The sequence below is a fragment of the Podarcis vaucheri genome (genome assembly GCF_965113315.1).
Source record: "Podarcis vaucheri genome assembly, chromosome: W".
Lineage (NCBI taxonomy): Eukaryota > Metazoa > Chordata > Lepidosauria > Squamata > Lacertidae > Podarcis > Podarcis vaucheri.
Window position 1 is genome coordinate 9,319,300 of NC_138757.1, and position 9,104 is coordinate 9,328,403.

Sequence of the window (9,104 nt, forward strand, 5' to 3'; positions counted from 1 at the left end):
CCGCCCAAACCAGTAGTGCAGCTTACTGCATCGCTTCAGCTACCCAATGGCCTCACTCTAGACGTGCCAATCACCGTTGACTCAGGAAGCAATGCGGACTTTATAGGGCAAGACTTTGTCGATAAACACGCTATACAGCTGCTGCCTGCCACGCTGCCCCTACAGGTCGTCACAGTAGATGGCAGGGAGCTGCTAGGGGGGCAGGTGGTGAAGCAAACGCCACCAATGGCGATGCGACTTGGAAATCACAGGGAAGTCATCAGTTTTAATGTCACCAGACTGTCGGACACGCCTATTGTCTTGGGCATGAGTTGGCTGGACAGACACAGTCCGACGTTGGCTTGGTACCAGCGGCAGCTGGTCTTCGGCTCATCATATTGCGCTGAACACTGCATTCTACCCCGGCAGGGGGGAGAGGAGGAGGAGGCACAGCTGCAGCTGGGGGCGCTGCAAGCAATCCCCCACAAATACGCCGGATTTTTGGAGGTCTTCTGCGAGAAGGAGGCGGACAAGCTACCCCCCCACAGACCATATGACTGCAAAATTGACCTCCTGCCAGGGGCGGCGCTGCCCAAAGGGAAGCTGTATTCCATGTCTGAGGACGAACTACAGGAACTCAAAGAGTTCATAGACCATAATTTGGAGCGCGGTTTCATCCGAGAGTCCAAGGCAGTGGGGGGCAGTCCAGTATTCTTTGTTAAGAAGAAGGACACGCCCCAAAAAAGGCTGGTAGTGGACTATCGCACCTTGAACAGCGTGACCAAGTCATCGGACTTCCCCATGCCCAGGATCGACGACCTCCTCGCGACGGTACGCAAGGGCCGCGTGTTCACCAAGTTGGACCTGCGAGGGGCGTACAACCTCATTCGCATGCGGGAAGGTGATGAGTGGAAGACGGCCATGTTCACGCCCCTAGGCACCTACGAATACAGAGTTATGCCTTTTGGACTGCAAAATGGCTCCCACTGTTTTCAAGCTTTCATGCATCACGTGTTAGCCGGGCTCCTCTACAAGACGTGTGTCTGCTTCTTGGATGACATCCTGATCTTTTCTGAATCGCAGCAGGATCACGACAGACACGTCAGGGAAGTGCTGAGCAGGCTACAGCAGCATAGGCTTTACGCCAAGCTGGAAAAGTGCCAGTTCGACGTGACGGAGGTGGATTTCCTGGGCTACAAGTTGTCGGACAAGGGGCTCGCCATGGACAGCGCCAAGGTTCGCGCAGTGTTGGATTGGAAAAGCCCGCGCACTCGGAAGGAGGTCCAGCGGTTTGTCGGCTTTGCGAACTTTTATCGCAAGTTTATCAAGGGGTTTGCTATGCAAACAGCGGCCATCACGGACACGCTCAGCTCCAAGAAAAAGAAGTTCATCTGGACGGAGCAGGCAGAGCAGTCCTTTCAGGCACTCAAGCGGCTCTTCGCGTCGGAAGAGCAGCTACTGCATGTCAACCCTAGCAGGCCGATGAGGGTGGAGACGGACGCTTCAGACAGAGCCGTGGGAGCAGTCCTGTTGCAGCGAGACCCGCAGGGGGCTTGGAGGCCGGGAGCGTTTTACTCCAGGAAGCTCAGCAAGTCTGAACAGAATTACACCATCTGGGACAGGGAGTTGCTTGCCATTCATGCAGCATTCAAGGCGTGGAGGCACTTCCTGATCGGCACCAAGCACACGGTGCAGGTCTGCACGGACCACAAGAATCTGGAGCACTGGCGCACGGCACAGTTCCTGAACCAGAGGCAGATACGTTGGGCTGAGTTCTTTGCGAACTTCGACTTCCGAATAGAGTATGTCCCGGGAGACACCAACGTCATGGCGGATGCCCTATCCCGTAAACCACAGTATCTGGAGGAGGTGACGCCAGCGGCTGCCATGCACATCTTCGCACCGGCAGTGTGGGCGTGCGCTTCGGCAACAGTTGACCTGGATGCGGTAAGGCGAGCGTTGCAGGATGACTCCTTCGCGCAAGCAAAGATGGCAGAGGTGCACAGGGGCACGGCGGCGACCGACGAGTTCCAGGTGCGCGATGGATTGCTCATCCGTAAAGGGGCCATCTACGTGCCGGGAGACGAACTTCGTGCCAAGGTACTGCAGCAGCTGCACGACGCGCCCACTGCCGGGCACTTTGGCAAGGAGAAGACGGTGGAACTAGTCGCCAGGGACTTCTGGTGGCCCAGAATGAGAGGGGAGGTCACGGACTACGTGGCGAGGTGCGACACCTGCCAGAGGGCCAAACCAGTACACAGACCGCCGGCCGGACTGCTGGAACCGCTACAAACTCCGTTCGAACCGTGGGAAAGAGTGGCCCTGGACTTTGTCACGGATCTGCCCAGCTCGAGAGGAAAGGTGGTGGTGGACTTGTTCTCCAAGATGGCACATTTCATTCCGTGTGCGAAGGTGGCCACGGCGGAACAAACCGCCAAACTGTTCATAGATCACGTGTTCAAGGTGCACGGTCTGCCGCGGTCTATACTGTCCGACCGGGGACGGCAGTTCATCTCGAACTTCTGGCAGAAGCTGATGGGCTTCCTGAACGTCAAGATCAACCTGGCTTCGGCTAGACACCCGCAGACCAACGGTCAAGCGGAGCGAGTCAATGCCATCATGCAGCAGTACCTGAGATGTTATGCAAACCAACAGCCTGCGACGTGGGTGGATTACCTGCCGCTCGCCGAGTTCGCCTACAACAACACGAAGCACGTGTCCACGGGGGTCACGCCGTTCTTCGCCAACAACGGAAGACACCCCAGAACCTTCCCGGGACTGGAAAGAATGGTGGAGGGGGAGCCGCAGACAGCAGACGCGTTCGCGTCGGAGTTGCAGGAGGTCCACGATCAGCTTCGGCGGCACCTGGAGCTGGCTAAGCACGCATACAAGGTGCAAGCGGACAAACACAGGAGGGTTGGCGAAGAGATCCATGCGGGCGACTGGGTCTGGTTGGCAGCCCACACAGTGCCGGCCAGGTCGTTAGCGAAGAAGAAACTGGGGCATAAACAACTGGGACCCTACCAAGTCGAAGAGCAGGTCAACCCGGTAGCCTTCAGGCTGACGCTTCCGGAGGGCTCCAGGATGCATCCGGTGTTCCACAGATCGGTGCTCACTCCCTACAAGACACCTCACAGATTTCAGGAACCAGGAACGGTGCCGAGTCCGCTCCGAGAGGGAACCGAGCAAAAGGGAGTGCCACAGGAGGAGCCCATCAACGAAGTCACAGAGATTTTGGACTCGAGATGGGGGGAAGAGGGGGTAGAATACCTTCTCGCCAGGGAGGGCACCCCGGCCAGTGCCAACAGCTGGGTGCCGGGCTACGCTTTGGAAGAACCTCTGCTCAAAGACGAGTTTCATGCCCTCTTCCCGCACAGGCCCATGCCAGCAGAATTTTTCGACGATTGGCTCTTCACACCGACGCTTTCAGCCAGCACGTTCAGGGGGTTCGACTCGGACGAGGAACCAACAATGGACACACGTTCCCCGGAGGGGTCAACCGCGGGATCTGCCTCAGAACCCTCGTATTGGTGGGACGATAGACCGGAGGAACAGTGGCGCAGGAAGTGGCTGGAGGTTCCTGGTCGGGCGCCGGACCCGGGTGCAACTGAGGTGGAGACGGACGTGGACATGTACGGGGAGGATTTTGGGTTCGAGCACGGAGGCACAGAGATGGAGGCAGAGGTGCCCGTTGTCGACGAGAGCAGGGAAGAAGAACCGGAAGTCTTCAGTTGGAGGCCCGCCACTTGAAGCGAACTGTATCCGACATTCGTCCCCATGACACTGCAGCACCCAGCTCCCTCACCGGAAGGAGGGGAGGGGGGAAGGGGGGGCTTCGAGGGGGGATGGATGTCAGGGGTTCAGGAGCAGAGGCGAGGGCAAGGGAGGAAACAGAGAGCGAGGGGGAGGAGGCAGAAGAAAAGATGAGTGATGACGACGACCCGAGATCTCCGAGTCTTTCCAGTGAGTCAGAAGATTCACAGAAAGGAGCGCCAGTGGCCAGAGCAAGGGGGGAGCCTAGGGGGACATCCCAGGAAGAAGGGTCCAGAGGGGGCTCAGAGGGCAGCAGTGGGAAATCGGGACCAGCGTCACCAACAGAGCGCAGTGGAGAGGAAGGGTGCCAGGTATCGAGCTCTGGCAGCTCGCAGCAGGAGGGAGGGCATGAGTCAGGAGTGGCCACACCTCCATCGGGGAGCGAAGAAACGGTCAGGCGGAAAGTGGAAGGTTGGGCGCGCGCGCCAAGTTCAAATGCACAGGAAGGTGGTGCAGTAAGCAGCCCGGAAAGGGAGCCAGGTCCTAAAGCCCGACGCAGGGAGACAGAAGGGTCCGGGGGGTCAGCATCAGAAGAGTCCCGGAAGGAAGAGACCACGGGGGGCAGAGGGACCCAGAGAAGAACGGTCAGGCGGAAAAGGTGGAGTAAGGCTAGGGTATTAAGCTGGTGTACAAGGGGCGGAGACTCAGACGGAGCTTCGCCGGTCTAACCCATAAGACGTAGAGCTGCACGCAGCAGCTTGAGAATGGAAACTGTAACTCAATAAAGACTTTTACAAAGTAACCGCTGGCTAGCGTGATCCTCTGTGAGCTAGGATCTGGGAGCAGCTCTGACAATATGGTTCTTAATTGTAAACTATATGCTGATCTCCATCAGCAATTTCTAGATCAATTCTGCATCCCCAAATGGAAACCAGAGTTGGAGGTCATACATTTTCTATTCCTGGGGAATGATCAGGAGCTCACCAAGTTAGTGGCTAAATATCTCTATTTGTTTTTTTGTCGTTGAAATACACTGCAGACGTCTGATCTCCCTGGAGACCTAGAGATGTGACGATAGACTGCTCTGCCTCCTTTCTTTTAGCAAATGTTTTGTTCCACTGGGGAAGTGGTAATTCTGTATTGATTTGTTTTGGATGTTTGGGTGTTTGTATGTGATGCCAATAAAAGGTTTAATGATGATGATGATGATATCATCAATCCCCAAGATAATGGTGGCTCTGGCCTTCTGGTCTCTCTTGCTGTGCAGCAGTCGGATTCTGAGGAGGATCATTAATCACCTCCCAGAGAGATTCCTTCTGCAGAGTGGCCTCTGCTCTTTGGAACCAGATCAAATAATTGTGACTGTTCTATTGGTAAAGCCTATTGGTGTTTCACAACTTTCTGACTAGTTGCAAGACCTTAGCCAGACCTAGCAGAGTAAACATAGAATCCACGGAAGCAATTGGTGACTTGGCTGCAGACAGGATAGAGAAAGCAGGAACCAGGAACTTGTAGTTAGGTGTTTATTATATACAGTGGACTATTTACAGGAACAGAACACAGATCTTTAGCTAGCTCTCTCTGACATGACTCACAACTCCTACACTCACTGAACACTGAAATACTGAACACTGAACTAACACATTCCAGTTAGTAGGCCATTAATTATTACTCCCTTGAGAGAGCTTGACCAATCAGGGAACTGTCTCCATGCCTCTGTTATCACCAGGCAGACTTACTCCTTCAGATTGCCTTCTGGCTGTCTGCCAAACCTTAATTGCCTCTGTGTGAGTAGCTGCACGTACACAGTTTCCCAACACCCCCTCACAGCTCACACACAGTGCAATTAACTTCTGAGCACATACAGAGTATTTTACCCAACTTTGTTCTGCAAACCCAAGCTTTCACACATTTGCTTGTTCTTTACAAACGACAACGGTTTCATAAATATGTCAGCAACATTTTCAGCACTCTGAACATATTCACATGCAATGACATTTCTCTGTACATTACATAACACATTTTGGTATTTTACGGCCACATGTTTAGATCTGGATTTGAACTGTTCAGTTTTACTGAGCGTTATACAAGCTTGATTGTCAATGTACACCTGAATTGGAGAATTGCATTGTATGCCCAAATCTCTCAGCAACTGCTTGTAATACACCAGCTCATTGCAGAGCTCACTCAACGTTGCAAACTCAGCTTCAGTGGATGACACACTGACTATACTTTGTTTTCTAGACTTCCATCCAATCAGTGACCCACCAAGCAAAAACACTAATCCAGTAATTGATTTACGATCAGGTAAATCTGCCCAGTCACTGTCTGAGTAGCATGTAAGCATCTCATCACCTGCTGAACTTAACTTTAAAACACTTCCAGCAGTATGCTTCAAATACCTCAGAAAGCCACTTCCGACCTTGGGAGGAGGTGGTGTTGCGGGCATCATGCCCCAACATGTGCACGGAGGCTGCCTCCCAGCCCTGCGCGATCTGGGAAATCCTCAGCCGCGTCATTTAAGGCAAGCGCGGCCGGGAATCTCCCTCTTTGGCCGCTCAGCTGCGTTTGTTTCCCGCATATCAGCTGTTCCTGTTTGTCGGAGATCTTATCATGCGTTGCCTGGAGCGTTCGTGCCTTGCTTCTTTGTTGCCTTTGTTCTTGAGCTCCCTTTTTTACAGAGAATTCCCAGCATTTGCTGCTGGCGTTGCTTGATTTCTAGGCTGCTTGATTTTCAGGAGTTGTTATCTCTGGTTTTGGAGCTGAAACCACTTTGGGGCTTTTCTCCTTCTGGAGGTTTCCCCTTTGCACTTCCATTCCAGCTGCTGCAGATTAACAACGGAGCTGTAATTGAGCTAAAATCACTATGCGTGGGTGTGGGTGCGCGTGTGGGTGCTTTCCTTCCAGCACCTCTTTCGCACCTGCTGTTTTTACACGAGCTCTGTGTGTTTCAGAGCAAGTTCCCTGCGCTCAGGAACTCGCCGTGCCTGCTGCTGTCTGCCCCCTTCAGAGGAATTTATTCAGCTTTGTGGAGCTTTTTCTGGTGACCCGTTGCCTGCCCTCGGCTGCTGACTGCCTTTTCTGCAAGGAGCTCAAGGAAGAACGTTTGGTACTGTGTGTGTGTGTTTTGCTAGCTTGGGGGAAGTGAATCGGAGGAACGGAGCTTTATGTGTGTGTGTGTGTGCAAAGCTATCCTTAGTGATTTAGTCACCGGAGATTCTGTATATTGAGATATCACCTTTTTGTGCTTTTGCCTTGCGGGGGTGGGGGTGGTTCTTTGTTGCTAGCTGGGACTGCTTACTCGCTGTTAGGATTTTAGTTTTGTTTTTGTTCTGTTTTCTTGCCTTATTTCCGGCGTTTAGCAAGTGCAATTTCGTTTGGTGCTATTGGCTGTTGAGGGGTTTGCTTGCCCTGCAGCTTTTTTGCCTCCGTTTAGCTTACATTTCACTAAAAAGTACAGCTTGTGTTGTTACAGAAACCACGTGGCTGCCCCTACAGCTTTGAGCGCTTAAAGGAACCACGTGTTATTGTGGGGCCAGTTGTTGACTGTTGCCCAGGTTACAGCTGCCGGGTTGTTGCCATTTTGTTTCTGACACGTGATCCAGCAATGGCGGCCATTTTAAGTGAGGCACGCTAGTTATTTAGCCCTGCTGGTTGTTCGGGTTGTTAAGCTTTGTTACTTTGTGGCAAGATTTATATAGTGCTTCAGCATTGTTGTTTAAAGGAAACCGAGTGGCTGCTCATACATCTATAATTCCATAGTAGCCAACTGACTTCTCATACAGCTTATTTAAGTTTTCAGGTATATTGTTAAAAGGCGGCTTGCCCCTTTATAGGAACCTTGTGACCAGTGGGGGGGGGGGGATTGTATATTTGAACTAGTAACTTTGTCTGCTTGAGTCTTCACGACTTTGCTGCACTTTTTGGCTTTATGGCACTGAAGTTACACTGGTCTGGGTCCAGCTGAGCACGGCACAAGTGTTTACTTGGTGCATTATTTCATTGCAATTCAAAGCAGTCACTAACCAAAGCTAATCTAATACATTCACTAATTGATGTTGGCACGGTCATTTTAATTAGCTTGTTTTCTACAAATTAGTTCCTAAGTTGGGCACAGTCATTAGGGGCAAGTCTATTGAACTGAATGCAGCTGACTGCACAGCATATATATATATATATATATATATATATATATATATATATATGCAGGTTTTGGTGTCTTCGGGTGTCTTCCCGTGTAAGAGTCGGGGTGTCTGTGCGACGTTTCGACGAGGTCTCACTCATCATCTTCAGGCTGGTGCTTTCGGCTTCTTGTTACTGGAACAGAGCAGAGTCTGGTGTTTGAGTTCCTATAAATACTGTTGAGGGGTGTGGTGTATAGCCTCCAACGTTCTGGGTAGAGAGGAAGTTCCTAGATTAGTGTGCCTTTTCTTCTTTTGTTCCTTAATTACTTGAGGGATATCTTGGGTGATTTCATGAGTGATATTCTGAATATCACTGGGTGGGTCATTAATTACTTGAGGGATATCTTGGGTGATTTCATGAGTGATATTCTGAATATCACTGGGTGGGTCATTAAGTGTAGATTAGATTGCTAAAGCTCTCGTGTCTTGACCTCTTGAGCTTGTGAAGAGTTTTTCTGAGAAGATGGCTGTGCTGCATTTAGTTGTGCTCTGGCTTGGCTTCGTGTATAGGGGCGAGCTATGGTTTTGTGCCTTGTGCCAGCCAGATCTGTGTAGGGATTGCAGGGGGGTGCAGCATCCGGAGGTGCCACTATAGTTTGGTTGCTGGATGGAGTCTGTAATATGTCTGTGGAGAGGGTCTGGGTTTGGGTCTGGTGTGGTTGATTGGTGACGGCGTTCTGTGTGCACAGATCTGGCTGGCACAAGGCACAAAACCATAGCTCGCCCCTATACACGAAGCCAAGCCAGAGCACAACTAAATGCAGCACAGCCATCTTCTCAGAAAAACTCTTCACAAGCTCAAGAGGTCAAGACACGAGAGCTTTAGCAATCTAATCTACACTTAATGACCCACCCAGTGATATTCAGAATATCACTCATGAAATCACCCAAGATATCCCTCAAGTAATTAATGACCCACCCAGTGATATTCAGAATATCACTCATGAAATCACCCAAGATATCCCTCAAGTAATTAAGGAACAAAAGAAGAAAAGGCACACTAATCTAGGAACTTCCTCTCTACCCAGAACGTTGGAGGCTATACACCACACCCCTCAACAGTATTTATAGGAACTCAAACACCAGACTCTGCTCTGTTCCAGTAACAAGAAGCCGAAAGCACCAGCCTGAAGATGATGAGTGAGACCTCGTCGAAACGTCGCACAGACACCCCGACTCTTACACGGG

At 51.5% G+C, this 9,104-nt stretch overlaps 1 long non-coding RNA gene across 1 annotated transcript; it reads left to right on the plus strand.

Moving 5' to 3' along the window:
* Nucleotides 1-6,674: 6,674 nt before the first annotated feature.
* On the plus strand, nucleotides 6,675-7,896 carry LOC309523351. The gene is made up of 2 exons (XR_014215321.1): nucleotides 6,675-6,907; nucleotides 6,940-7,896. It is a non-coding gene; the product is annotated as an uncharacterized lncRNA (long non-coding RNA).
* Nucleotides 7,897-9,104: the final 1,208 nt, after the last annotated feature.